Source organism: Ochotona princeps, chromosome 1 (genome assembly GCF_030435755.1).
Source record: "Ochotona princeps isolate mOchPri1 chromosome 1, mOchPri1.hap1, whole genome shotgun sequence".
Classification (NCBI taxonomy): Eukaryota; Metazoa; Chordata; class Mammalia; order Lagomorpha; family Ochotonidae; genus Ochotona; species Ochotona princeps.
This window is the reverse complement of record NC_080832.1, coordinates 31348698-31364643: the sequence shown is the minus strand read 5'-3', so window position 1 is coordinate 31364643 and position 15946 is coordinate 31348698.

Here is a 15946-nt window from a genome sequence, read left to right as displayed (position 1 = left end):
TCTGGCTGAATTATGTTACATGTTTTGCCCACATGCTGGTCTTGGCTCTCTGTGAACATTGTCCAGAACAATGCTGCAGGAACTTGAGCAGGTGTGGGGAGAGGTAAAGACCAGTGCCAATTAATGCCTTCTGTGTTGTTGCCGCCTTCAACAGTCTGCCACCTGGTGCAGCTGCACCCTTTGGACAAGTGATATGCTATCCTAGGCATTAGCTTAAACAGTGCTACACATGCAAAGAGCTGCAGCTGCTATTTGTTGTGTCTTTGCTGTTATTGGCTCTGTTACATTGCTTGAGGGTGGCAAAGATTTCTCCACACCAAATGTGACTTTCCAAGATTCAAAGATAGAAGCCTGATCAATGCAGTTGCTAATGACAGTGCTTCTGTGTTTGGAAAATAGGCCATCATCATTTTTAATAGCTTGAGATATTCTTAGAGTGAGACGTGTGCAAATAAATAAATCACATAAAAAATTTCCAATATAGCATCGTAGTGTTCCTCCTTCCAGACAAAAAGAAGAGCACAAGGACCTAGCATTCACTTCTTTGCAAAATAATACAAGTATTCATATCAACACAGTGTAGCTAAGCTAGGAGTTAATCATTCACTAAATTATAATGACAGTTTCTATTTCTAAGTAAATGGTTATTTGTTTTGCAAGTGTTCTTTGCTGATGAACACAAGCTGCCTGTGATCCATCTCAAAAACTTGTAAGATTGGTTTGAACCTCCCCCCCCAAAAAAGAGCATTGTAAATCCACTCTATTGTCCACAAGACACCCTAACTCTGGTCTATTTAAAATTTAATCAAAATTATTTCTTATTACATTTACCAGTGTCATGGAGATGGCAAAAAATTAAAGGAGGAGAAAAATCACATATATGGCTCAGGTACAAGCTCATAATTTAATAGGACTGGGCACAACATCTCAGAGTGTAGTTGTTCTCAAACCTAGTAGCAAATGATTTGGAAGCTTTCATTTTATCGGTGGTGGGTTGTGCCTCCAATTGCATACCCAAATTCATCCACGGTGAGATCAAGGAATTTGAACTTTATGGAAACACAAAGTTCACTAATTGTAACACAGAGTTAGATGCACTAGTATATGGTGTTCTGAGATTTTCTTGACTTCCAAGAGGATATGATATTTAGCTTTATTCAGAGAAGATTCATACAGGAGTTGAATTTCAAAGTCATTTTTAAAAATATGTAAGAGCATTTCTTTAAATGAGATGAATTGCTTTTTTGGAGGCAGGCGTTGTGTGGCAGCATGAAAATCACCACTTTGGGATGTCTACCTCTCATACCAGAGTGTCAATTTGAGTCCTGTCTACTCTTCCTCTGGTCCAGTTCCCCGAGAGCAGGCCAGGGAAGCAGCAGATGATGGATGGTTCAACAACTTGATTGAGGCTTTGCCACTCATGTAGGAGAATCTACTGGAAGTCCTGGCTCCTGGCTTCAGCCATGCCCATTTGAGGTTTAGCCATTTGAGGAGGGAACCAGTGGATGAAAGTTCTCTCTCTCTCTTTCTCTCTCTCTCTCCTGCCACCTTCTGCATGTCGCTGTTTTTTATATAAATAAGTCCCTTTAAACACACACACACACACACACACACACACATGTGTAGTTTATACCTTTATTCAGCTGTCTGAAAATTACGAGGCTCAACTTCAAGTTTCCTCTTGGGAAAATCAACTTACATTTTGCAGCAATTTTTCTGTGTTTTCACTTTATTCCCCGCCCTTGTTTTACCTTGACCATCTAAAACAGAAATTCCTACATATTCTATGCTCTGAAGAGATTTACTTGTATTGATTTAAGAGCCATTTGATTTCTCACGCCTGCCTTCATAGCACCTCATACCATAATTTCCAGTTTTTCATTTAAGCTCTACAACAGCCCTTTTATGTTTGATAAGAAAAGATAATAAAAAAATAAATTAGGAATCTTATGATTGATCCTACTTTTTGCTGTTATTCAAGGAAACCCAAAATGAAGCAAAATAATAAAAATTTGCCAAGGAAAACATTTTCAACCCTGTCAATTGCTGTTTTAATTGGCGGGGTTTGGTTGCCAGTTTATCCTCTAATCTCTACAAGAATGTTATTTGGAAAAAGCTGAAATATGTCCTGTATGGAAGCTATAGTCATCTTCTCAGTACTTTTAAGTTGGGCTAACTCTTTCTCGGCATATAGGAATCATATTAGAGCAAAATTGGCTATTCCTGGAAAGCAATCTACAGATTATATAAAAACCTAATTCATTATAAGATATTGTTGAAAAGCCTGAAAATTCTAGTGTGTCTGAATCCAAAATGTGGTAGGTCTGAAAACAAGTAACAATACTGTGATAATTGTATCACAAATACCTTCAATGTATGTGCAATGTGCAAACTTGTGTATGCTTGTGTGTGGGTGCATAACTGTAAACATGGACATGACTGTGTGTATCTATGTCTATTGACATGACAATGGAACATCAGGAATGATTGAAATCATTTAGATGGCTTCATTAAAGTTTTCAGGGAAGTGGGATGTGTCTTACTAAAGATTACACCTTGAAATAGTGCCAGATGCTAATCAGACTTGAGTTGAGAGAAGAGAATAAAAGCTTTCCTTCTCATTTGTTTTCATTAAGCAAATCTTGAAAACATTAGTACACAAAATAGGTGATTACATCTTCAGATTTTCATCTTTGATGAGTTCTCATTTAAGTGTGATGAGAAGCTACAGTACATGTTATTTATTCTTAAAATTGTAATCTGGTACCTTATAGCCTGAACTGCAGAAAGTGTGTGACAAAAATGTGTGGCTATGGTAACCATTTATTTTTTTTTTTCTTTTAACCCTAGACTGGCTTATTCTTTGAGTTCTGATTCTTGGACATAAAATTAAAAGAAAAATAGTACCAAAATCCCAGGTTGTTCACATTTGTTTCATATATTGAGACAAGGCCACCAAGAAGGGTATGCAATCAAAATTCCAAGACAGTTTGCTTCAGGGATAACCTCCACAGTGTACATTGTCTGTCCTGTTAATCTTCACTTATCCAAGGGTGGCTCCTAAAATAATATCAGTGGCAGCATCCTGAGAGATTGATGGTAATGCAGAGTCTGAGGCCCTGTTTACACAGATTGGACCCAATCCGCATTGATCACCATCCCACCATGACCAGATATGACAGTAGAGGCACTTATATTTGAAAAGCATAACTCTAAGTTAACTTCACTATTTCTCTAAAACTGAAAACAACTTGGTGTCTTCATATAGTGTGTATGCCAAGAATGCTATGAAAACCGTAGTATTGACTAGAACATTTATCAGTAGCTCCGAGTGTAAGATAGAACTAGATCCTAATTGTAGTGTTTCAGTAAGTATTAGAAATGCCACCTATGTGTTTTCTCTTTTCTATTTTTATTGTCATTATTATTTTCCATGATACCGCTACATAATACATGATACCTCCTTCTTTTCTCCTCATTTTCCAATCACCACTATTTCCTCCCATATTATTACAATGGTACAGTCCTTTAGCAATAGCCACAAGTCCAACATTTTGCTGTTTAAGTGCATCATGGCATTATAGGTATAGGTGATGGTACAAAATCTATATCATATTGTCAAGGCATATTAACAGTTTCATTGGGAGTCCTCCTTTTATTGTGAAGTAGAGATGCATAGTTCATCTGTGAGAATATATTCATATGCATGTTTACCTATATATTTATTTTTCGCTTTTCAGTATTGTTGCCTTATATCAGAGAAAGCACATGATATTTGTCATTTTGGGGTTGGCTTATTTAACTGAGCATAGTGGTCTCTGGTTGGAATAATTTGTTGCAAATGATAGAATTTCACTATTTTTAGTGGCTGAATAATATCCCATTGAGTGGATGTACTGGTTTTTTTATCCATTCCTCTTTCAATGAGCATCTGGTTTGTGTCCATGTTTTCGCTACTATTGCTTGTGCTGTTATAAATATAGGATTACAGGTCACTTTCTTCTATGCATACTTCACTACCTTTGGATATATTCCCAGGAATCATACAGCTGGATCATACTGTGGATCCATTTTCAGTTGTCTGTGTACTTTGCATACTGACTCCCATAGTCTAATCAGCCTCTAGCAATACCTGGGATAAAAGAGATACCAGCTGACCTTAAGCTACATCACAGAGGTGTCAGTAGTGTCTGTCACAAGAATTCTTCCTTTTCTTTTCTCCCTGTTCTTGCTGGAGCCTAATGGCAATGAAGTCTGGGGGGCATTCCAGGCCTATTTTATATGGAACCCATGGGATGCCAAGTCAGTATTATTTTCTCAGTGACATGTACTGAGCCATAAGTGAGTTCTCCCCTGGATTAGTGCATGTATAGCTTGTACAGAGACTTTGCTGCAGAACTCAAAATGATACCTAATGTGGCACTAATAGGGTTACAGACCATGAAATCCACCTCATTCCCACACATATCTGACCTGTATGCCTGTATGTCCACAGGGAATACCAGCCATCCTCTTATTTCTACGTGCAACAGTCTGTTTCATTTTTGGTGTGTCACAGAGAAGGGAATTTTGTACATCACTACCTCTTAGTAAGATACGTCACAGAACAATGCAATTTCAGCCTGAAATAGCTTATTAGTTACTGACCATCATAAACATCATGTTTTACCTTGACCTAGATTTGTGATTGCAAATTCCTCCACCTAGGCAAATCTTCTAAGTGGTACTGTAAAGCATCAATGGGTATTTTATCATAGCAAGTGTAAATGTCTTACCAAGATAAAGATTGGCACTCTTTCTTTTGAATCACCAATACCACTGAAGAGCAAATCCAGTTGTTTATATACTGCTATGAATAGTGGCTCCCCTTACATTTATAATTTGAAATGCTAACCCGTAAGATGAGGGTACGGGGAGACAGACCTCTGGATGGTGATTAGTTTTGGAAGCTGGAGCCCTTATGATAGAGATTGAATATATCTGGAGAATAAAGCTCCTTCATTTATAATCCTCCAGCTTTCAGCGTATTTTTGTTAAAGGAGTTTTCCCATTTGATTACTGAGGAAAGTGGAAGGGAGAAAGGCCACCAAGCACAATGGGAATACTTCGTGGGTGGGCAGCATGTGTTGGGTTTTGTTGGCAGTAGACCCTTCCTGCTGCTTCACTTAGGAACTAAATGGAGCAGAATGTGGTTAGTCATCTGACTTTTAGTCACATTGTATTGTCCTGGGAATTGTCTGTTTGCACTGTAATTGAAACATTAAGTATTATTTTGTAAACATCACAAACATATTTCTCTCTAAATAAATATTAAAAGGGTGAAGGTTTGGGGAATGCTACCGATCCCTTAAATGTATGTAGATTTTACTGATTTCATTCTTCAAAAAACAATATTTTATATAACTTGACAAGGCAGACAATGTGTTAAAAACAACAACAAAAAAGTCACATTCAGTGACAGTACTGTTCCCACAACAGGAAATAATTTTGGTCAGGAATGTGGGAGTAGAGTCATCCCCAAATTAGCTGACTACAGTGGATTACATTTGCAATTGGCTAAGAGAGACTATTACAAAATGATTCTGGGAATGTACAGAAACATTTGACAGTGTTTTGATTCTGTTCCGTCTTTCGAGCATCAGTTGGCATCGCTTACAGAGTGCACTCAGAATGACATCATTTTGTAGATGGACAATTTGTGGACCTAGATGAGCTAAGAGTTTCTGGATTGAAGGGGAATACCACAGTCACCCATGTCTTGGACATTTAATGACTAGACTGCAGTTGTTTGTAAGTAGGTTGTAGGGTCTGACAAACAGCTGGCCTTGACCTAGGTCTATATCCTCCACCACTGAGCTGTTTCAAGGAAGAGTTGAATGTATCTCATATCCATATTGCCCTCATGTCCCTAATACATCAGAGTAAATAAAATTGAACTGGCAGGATATGTTTTTTAATGTTGTGTTTTGTACATAACCACAGTGCAACATTTGAACAACCATAAAAATGAGAAAAAGACTGCCAGTCAAAATCAGTGAGCAACAATATGGCATTTTATAAAGAACATGGAATTAGCACTGGACAAATTTAAATTATAATTTTGCCATTTAAGAACTGTATGTAAATAAATGACAAACTAAACTTCAGATGTTTACTCTGTTGAAAAGGAAATAATGACTTTTTTATTTTCTTAAATGTGTTATTATATTTGCACTTACTTAAAAGAGAGGGAAGAAGGAATGGAAGAAGAAGGAGAGAGTGCTTTCTGGCAATGGTTTATTACCCAAATCCTTGCAGTGACTATGGTTGAGCCTGGCCCAGAGCCAGGAGCCAAGAATTTAATCTAGTTCTGCCACGTGGGGCTGTTGCTTGAGCCATCACTGTTGCCTTCTAGAATCGCCATTGGATGAATCATGGAGTCAGAATCAGAACCAGGAATCAAGGCCAGGCGTTCTGACACAGGATATAGTCATCTTAATCATTAGGCTGAATACCCACTCCAGTGACAATTTTTTAAAAAGCTATAGTGACATGTTCATAATAGTAAGACTGAAAAGAGAGAGAAAGAGAGAGAGAGAGAGAACACGCCAGTTTCCACTCTCAGTTGTACTCATTGGCAATCATCACAATTGTTTATATAAAAGTTTTCTTTAAAAGCACTACTTTTCAACAGACAGTACTTGGGCAAATATTCACAGAACTACAGGTTAACTGAGGTTGACTGATACTAGGCCAAAGGGAAGCTCTGGGTTAGTGAGGTTTGGCTCCAAGCTTCAGTTGGGGTTTAGGTTTATTCCACGTGCACTTATTTGGCAACTCAAATGGAAAGGACAGTAACAACCTATGGTGAATCATCAAAGCAAACGAACCAGGCAAGGAAAATCAGAATCTTTTTATAGAATCTGTTAGCTTCCATTAACCAAAATAAATTCCATTGTCAAGCTCAATATCAACAGAATTAGAAGGTCTTCCACAGAAGGAGAGGAGAGAAATAAATATTTGTCATGCTGTCACATTAGCTAAGAAGCAATTGCTTTAATGATTAAACAACATTGATAGGAAGAAAAGCTGCTCATCCATTTTTAAATTGCAGTAAGAAAGGATTATTGGCATCACAGTCTATAGGTAATCTATTTTCAAGGGAAAAAGTAAATGATAGAAAAGGCACATACATGAAAAATTGCAGAAATGACTTGGGACAAAATATTAGCAAAGGTTTGGAAGAACATATTACAAAGGTTTGGAGACAAAATATTAGCAAAGCAGTTAATTTTGAAGAATGGACTATTTGATGATTTTTATTTTTTCCTTCTACATGCTTCTTAGTGATTTCCATGTCAGCTAAATCAATTATATATTATTTTTGTCATATTTAACAGCTATAAAGGTTGCTTCTGCAACTTTAGAAAACACTTAATCCATATTTAGAGAAACAGTGCCACCATATAACATAGATGAAATGAGAAATGAAATATTAAATCATAAGGTAAATTATTGCAAATACAGTAGAGTACAACAAATAATCTAGTTTATTTCTCAGAATTTCATTGTGTCTTTTGCCCAGAAAATTTAAAAAAAGCTAATTCTCATTCTCACAAAGTACTTTACTGAGTGTAGAAATATATTTTTTATTTTCTTTCAGAGCTTTGAAGACATTATTCTGGCTTTCATAGTCGCTGATGAAAAAGTTTGTTTCAGTTTAACATTATTTGTTTGAAATTGTTTCATCGTGGATCTGTTTTACGAACTTCTCTTCGGGATTCTGATATTTTTCCATGATGTACACATGTATGCATCATTTTGTTTGATAACAATTGTACTTCCTAAGCTAAAGATTAATAGCCATAGATAATAGTAGAAAATCCTGAGTGATTAACATTTTGAACATTTCCATATCTCTCTGATTCTAAAGCATGGGTTGCCTTTTCTATGTTTAGTTTCACTTAACTGTCTTTCATATGCTCAACTTTTCCTCTTTGTAGCATATTCTAAGTAAAACTTGTACTTCCAGATTCAAAATTCAGCATTTTGTTCAGATTGAGCTGGGACAAAAATCCCTTGTGCTTTGTCATCACGTTGATATACTCTTAATTTCCTTGAAATATGTCACTGTTATTTGCTTCATAAGGGCATATATGTTTCTAAAAGTTTTAAGTGTTTTGAGTTCTATATGACAGTTTGACTTTTCTGGCAACTCTGATTCATTTTTGTTAACATGGCTTCAGTTTCCTGAGAAATTTTTTTTTTTTGCTAGGTCACTGAACAGGAGTGTTGTCTTTGGATGGCTTGTTTGGTGTTTTTTTTTTTAAGATTTTATTTATTTTTATTGGTAAAGCAGATATACAGAGAGGAAGAGAGACAGAGAGGAAGTTCTTCCATCCAGTGATTCACTCTTCAAGTGACTGCAATGGCTGAAATTCAACCAATCTGAAGCCAGGAGCCAGGAGCTTCTTCCAGGTCTCGCACACAGGAGCAGGGTTCCAAGGTTTTGAACCATCCTCAACTGATTTCCCAAGCCACAAGCAGGGAGCTGTATCAGAAGCGGGGCTGCCAGGATTAGCACTTTAGTTCTTATGGGTTCCTGGCATGTTCAAGGTGAGCCACTAGGCTATCACCCCATACTCCTTGTTTGTTGTTTTTCTTTGCATTTATATCCTCCTTGCACAAGTTCCAAGTGTCTCAGCTCTGTGCATGTCATTCTGGGCCACAAGTGTAGTGGACACCTTCAGGGCAGCGGATGCATTAGGATTTGCCTACTTTCCAGATTCACTTTTTGTCACTTTTTGTCACTTCTGCCCATCAAGACATCATTGAAACTCTTACCAGACACCTCAGACAAATAATAGAAAATATATCACTTTAACAAATGTTTTTGATTTTTTTCTGGAAGTTTTTATTGTTGTTGTTGCTGACTATAATAGTCTCAGAAATAAAAATGCCTAGTCGTCCTCTAAATTATCTTCTTACCCCTACACAAGTAAACATCCCTCAAGGATGTGTGTTGTGTTATGCATGAAGAAATAACACCTGACATAGGTACCTGTTTCATAATTTTTGAAGACATAACAAATGGAATGAATTCAATAAAAACTACAAATAAGGCTTTCAACCTGTTGCATATGAGAAAAACACCATGTGAAGGGTTTCTTTATCCTTAAAATTATTTAGTGATTTTGTGTGTGTACTACATGAATGAGCACATGTGAGAGAAGGAGAGAAAACAGAGCTCATGCTGGATACTTCTAGATTTTAATAAAATATTTTGGTACTAGATCCTTGGGGAAGATTGGAGACACAGTAATTTGCTTCAATTTTAATATGATACTTATTGCTTATTAATATGATATTAATATGATACTTATGGCTTGATAATATAAAAGCAATTTCCACAAGGTTTTGAGGTTTTATAAGTACATATTTATAATATTTGAAAAACCAACCATATAAACATAAAAAATACAGATATTCATATGCTGTTATTGGTGTGTAAATAGCTCATTCTTAAAAATAAGAAAGTACATTGATAAAAATTCCTGCAAATAAAGCAGACTAGGGGTGTGTGTGTGTGTGTGTGTGTGTGTGTGTTTCTACTTATGTGCTTATACTTGTTTGTGGTTCACATATTTTGTGGTTGAACTATCTGCTGTCTGTTCCCGCCCTTATGATGAAGATTTGCATTCCAACATCATTGCAAAGTGTAGTTCTGTATGGTTTGTTTTTTTTTTTGCATCTGAAAATGATTTGGAAGAAACAGAAACATAAAATTTGATTTGGCCTGAAAAATCTTTTCTTCATTTCTTTTTGAAATGTAACTAGTGCAGCCATTTCTATATAAGGAAAAAGAGTCAAAGAGGCTAATCCTCGAAAAACTGCACCTGATGAAACCTTATTCAAACCTGAGATTTGGACAAGCCAATCCTAAAATACCCAAGACTTATTCCTTGGCTAGCAGAATTGCACCATCACAGGAATAGCCCTCAGTATTGGCAATTCTTTTGCTTGTTCACTCTCTGCCATCTAAGCTTTCTTCTCAAGATGCTTTGTGGGGAGACTGAGCTTAACTTGAATGAACACTGTACTTCTGAAGTCACAAGAGGTAATGTCAAAATTATTTCATTTTGTGGCATCATTACATAATACTTTAGCCTGCAAAATTGGGTCAGAAACAAAAAAGAAGCTTTGTCCTATGTTTCAACAGACTATCACCCATGCACATTTTCTTTCTTTCTTTCTTTCTTTCTTTCTTTCTTTCTTTCTTTCTTTCTTTCTTTCTTTCTTTCTTTCTTTCTTCCTTCCTTCCTTCCTTCCTTCCTTCCTTCCTTCCTTCCTTCCTTCCTTCCTTCCTTCTTTCTTTCTTTCTTTCTTTCTTTCTTTCTTTCTTTCTTTCTTTCTTTCTTTCCTTTGGAAAGTCAGATATACAGAGAGAAGAGACAGAGAGGAAGATCTTCCATCCTCTGATTCACTCCTCCAGTGGCTGCAAATGCCAGAATCGATCTGAAGCCAGGAGCCAGGAGCATCTGCTGGGTCTTCCACACAGGTCCCAAGGCTTTGGGCTGTCCTCGAGTGCTTTCTCAGGCTACAAGCATGGAGCTGGATGGAAAGTAAGGCTACTGGGATTAGAACCAGGGGCCCATATGGGAACCTGGTACAGGCAAAGCGAGGACTTTAGCCACTAGGTTACAGTACTGGGCCCCCACTCATACAAATTTATAAATGTTTTAAAACTGGTATGCATTGATAAAAAAATTAGGTGCAACGGGAAGGTATTGTGACATAGCAAGTTCAGTCATTGCCTGCCATACCACCATCCCATAAGGGCCCATATGAGTCTTGACTGGTGCACTTCTGAGCTAGCTGCCTATTCTGAGTGAGCCTGGAAAAGCAGGGGAAGATGGGCCAAGCTAGTCTGTCAGTCCTGGCCACCTATATGTGAAACACAAATGAAAAAAGTTTCATCAGTTTTTGAAACTTAATGATTATGACTATTTTAAGATTTCATTTATGGAAAATTGCTTACATATTTACTTTGAGAGACCATGTGCAAGTCAGAATAAATATTCACAGACTTAATTTCAGTTCTGTTCCTTTAAATCTATTAATGCAAGGTACATATTCATTTAATTACAGTAAAAAAATACAATTGTCCCAAGACTGTTTCTTCTGATGGAAAATTCATCTGATATGTATTTTTTTACAATATATGGAGTATTAGACAGTTTTAAAATGTTTTTATTGGTAGGTATGAAAAATCATAGACTTCACTCTAAAGCCATATTTCAGGTGGCGATGCTTGCTTTGAACACTGCAAAATTGCTGGACCCAGCTGTACGTAAGCTGTTCTGCTTGACATGGAAAATAAGCACAGCAATCTCAACATTAAAAAGGGAGAGTGAGAGAGAGAGAGAAAGGGAGGTGGAGCGGGGAGGAAAGGATTATCATTATGCTTTTAAAACAGCACCAACAAATCATGTTGGATCTGTTTAAAACTATTGAAAACAGCATAAAACACACACACAAATAAATATTTAAAAATAAAAAAGCACAATATGTGGTGGATCAAGTGATATGAACAAAGGTGAATTAGGTATCATCTTTTTTACATGTTTCTCTGTATTAGGCTCTGTCATGCAAAGATCCATTATGCTCAACTGTGAACAGCTGCTTTAAACCCTCAGTTTCTGATATGCATGCATTCATCATGCAAATTATTTACCAAATATCTAATCATAATTTCTCTCAACTCAATTTTTTAAATTTCAGGCTCAATTTCATTTTTCAAAAATGAAAATATAATCCCTGATTTTTCACATGCCATAATTTAGCATTCAGTAAAAACTCTAGAGAGTTTTTTTTATTAGAATTTCCTTATCCTCTCTAATATCCTGGAACAGTAATATATTCTGTCTAGTCAAAGGCTAGTGCATTCTTGTACCTTCAGGTAATACCTTCTGCGGATTTGATTTCTTAGAAGTTTTCTGAAATATGCTATAAGGCAGTCTTCAGTAGACCACAGACATTCCTCTTCATCGTGCACAAACTATACTCAAGTCTCACGAAGAGCCTACCTTATAAAAAGCCCCAGTAAAGACTTCTGACAGTGGCTTGTCTATGGAGTTCCAGCCTATGCCACTTCAGGCAGACCAAATGCATGTATTGCTTTGAGAGGACGTTTATACTGAGCACTCGGAATGAATGTTTTCTGGAGCAAGCTATTTCTCAACTAATAAATGTCCTTATGGATTATGGATACTGGAATTCATTTTGGAGTCACAACTGCAGGCACCACATTGATACCTGGATATGCACAATACCTTAGAACATTACACAATATGGGTACAGACAGCCTGCTCAAAATGAGGCTAATTAGAATATTTTAGGTGGAAGTAGGTTCCGTTGCCTTTCTGCATATTACCAAAGTTTCTAGCAACATGTATTACAAATAACTGACTGAATCAGCTTAGATAATAGGGTCAACACATCAATCTACTAGGACTTCTAAAGGAAAATTGATTTGTTATTAGCAAGTAGATGAAAATGATACTGAAAAAGCAAAAAAAAAAAAAGGGTTTACGGTCCTTATAATATTATTTAGTTTGATTGTTTCTTATGCCAGTGACAGTTGTCATCTTTTGCAGAGGTGCTGGTTGTTTGAAGTTTTGAGCCTGCTTGTCCTCGCTCCTTCACACCTGCCTCCCTCTCTGCGCCCCAACCTCTCTTCTGGCCTTCCTTTCATCCTCTTTCCTTTTCTTCCACTGGGGCCTCAGGATCATTCCAAATCATAGTTACGAACACACCACCTCAGTCCAATTTAGTCTTTTCCTCTCTCTGAAAGTCTGCCTTTCCAATAAAAATCAAATAAATTTTTTAAAAGAATCATATTTGTAAAACACATAAAATCTTTTCTATTTATATTAATAATGAAACTATTAAGTAATTTCTAAAAGATAGCAATAACAAAGAATTCAATTAGAAAAGAGACATAAAAATATCTTTCTAAGGAGGATAGTTATCAAATAAGTTCATGAAATATAATCTATATATATCATTTGCTAACAAGAAAACACAAATTAAAATCATAGTGAGGGGCCCAGCAGGGTAGCCTAGTGGCTGAAGTCCTTGCCTTACATGTGCCAGTATCCCATATGGGCTCTGGTTAGTATCTTGACAGCTGTACTTCCCTTCCAGCTCCCTGTTTGGGGACTAAGAAAGCAGTCAAGGACAACCCAATGCCCTGGAATCCTGAACCCACATTACAGAGACCCAACGCCTTGCGACCCTGCACCCACCTGGGAAACCCAGAAGAAGCCCTTGGCTTCGGATCAGCTCAGCTATCGCCATTGCAGCCACATGTAGAGTGAACCAGCAAATGGAGTATCTTTTTTTATGCTTTCTGTCTCTCCTTCTGTAAATCTGACTTTTTAATAATAATAAAAAACATCTTTAAAAAATCATAGTGAGGGCCCGGCGGCGTGGCCTAGCAGCTAAAGTCCTCGCCTTGAAAGCCCCGGGATCCCATATGGGCGCCGGTTCTAATCCCGGCAGCTCCACTTCCCATCCAGCTCCCTGTTTGTGGCCTGGGAAAGCAGTCGAGGACGGCCCAAAGCTTTGGGACCCTGAACCCGCTTGGGAGACCCGGAAGACGTTCCTGGGTCCCGGCATCGGATTGGTGCGTACCGACACGTTGCGGCTCACTTGGGGAGTGAAACATCGGATGGAAGATCTTCCTCTCTGTCTCTCCTCCTCTCTGTATATCCGGCTTTCCAATAACAATAAAATCTTTAAAAAAAAAAATCATAGTGAGTTGGCTTTTTATTGCTAGCAAAGATGTGAAGAAACTGCTGTAGGAAGAAAATGATCCTACTATTCTGAAAATGGTTTCTAGTTTCCGAAAGCACTGGCTGAGGATTGGGTAGGAAGGTTGAATAAAAAGGATAAGGAGAAGAATTGGGTTGCAGTGTAAAACGAAAACAAACAGGTATGGGCCGATAGCCCAGCATCTGAAGTACTTGTGTACACCAGGATCACATATGGGCATCAATTCTAATCCTGATGGCCCCACTTCCCACTCAGCACCCAGCTTTTGGCCTGGAAAAGCAATTGAGGATGGCCCAAGCCTTGGGACCCTGCACCTGCATGGGAGACCTGGAAAATGCTCCTGGCTCCCAGCTTTGGATTGGCTCAGCTCCAGGTTTTGCGATCACTTGGGAAGTGAATCAGCAGACGGAAGATCTTCCTCTCTGTCTTTCCTCCTCTCTGTATATCTGACTTTCTAATAAAAATAAACAAATCTAAAACAAGCAAACAACTGGAGAGATTTCTGCTGTGTTGGAGGTGTGCAAAGTGTGTTGTACATTTAACATGTCAGTCAGTGTCGGTTCATACATAGTCAGGGGAAGTGCTAATTACAAAAGATTATTCGGATAAAACCGCTAATATTAAAATGCAGGTCTCATAAACTTCGTTATCAGTTGCAGCTCTTGCAGGAATGCACTCTTAAGAAATAATTGTGTGAATGCATATGTGTAAACAAATGTGTTTACTTAGCACAATCTTGGACGATAAACACTCAGAAATAATCAGCAATGCAATGACTGGATAAAGCATGTTGTACTCACATATAGTTATAATTGGGTGGGCAAATGAGAGAAACTGAATGGTGAGTTGTGAAACAACGTTGCTGTTTCTCCTGAGTTTGGAAGCCTTCTCAAAACTAATGGTGTTGGTTAGGTTGGTTATAGAAAGAGCCTTTTGAGCTGTCTTTGAGAAGATGTCTAATGGTTTGGGGCCAGATGTATGGAGTAGCAGGTAAAGCTGTATCCTGCAATTCTGACATCCCAGATGAGCACCAGCTTGAGTCCTGGCTGCTCCACTTCAGATTCAGCTCCTTGCTAATGTACCTGCAGAAGCAGTGAGGATTGCCTGAGAACTTGCGTCTCTGACAAAGGAGGAAAGGAATGTAGCATAGTTTATAGAGTGTCAGCTCAGTGTGTATGCAAGGAAAAGTGGACTTCACTGTAGCACCTTTCCATGGTGGCCTGTAAAGAGAGAGATAAGAGAAAAATCTTCCCATTTGTGATTCAGGTGGCATAAATCACTATTACCTTCTTAACTTTTTTCACTACCAGATATCAAAGAGCTAGCAACGAAACCTATCACAGAGCCCCAAATACAGCACTATCCATCGAGGGAGACTAATTGGCCACATGGTGGCAAACTGAATATGTTAGCCTTGTTCCATTTTTAAAGGGGCAGCGATTTATTTTCAATGAACACATTCTGCATTTACACATACTCCAGGTATGGATCTGCCTTTCTTGTATGAAGATCTTCAGATGGTTCCCTGATGCATGGCACTGGAATTTAGGCTATCAGTGTGGAATCTCACATCATATTGCATCAGTTTTAGGCAGGTATTAAACCAGGTAAAATTCCATGCTGCCCAAATGCCATCCCAAGTCATTCTGCAGTCTAGACCTGTTTGGTTGTCACAATAGGAGAATGCTACTGACATCTAGTGGCTAGAAGCCAGGTTGCTGCTGAACAACCTGTAATGCCCAGGACAATAAGGAATAATGCCCACTTCAATAAAGAACAATCAGGTCAAAAACACCAGCATGCAACTATTCAGAAAATCTGAACTAAAAACTTCCTCACTGTTTGCACATTAATTTAAATTTCCACCACTACTGTGCAAGAATTCTCTTTTCCCCATTGTCGTGTAAACACTTGTTGTCTATCTTTGGAAATGCCCACCCAAACAAATATGAGGTAATATGCCCTTGTGATTTTAGTTTGCATTCCCATGATTACCAAGAGAGTGAATATTTTCCAACACACCTGTTAATATTCATATATTTTTGAGAACTATCTACTCAAGCCCTGTTCATTTTTAAAATCAGGTTAATTATTTCTTCTTACTGAACTGTTTAAGAAAGAGAAGAGGCAG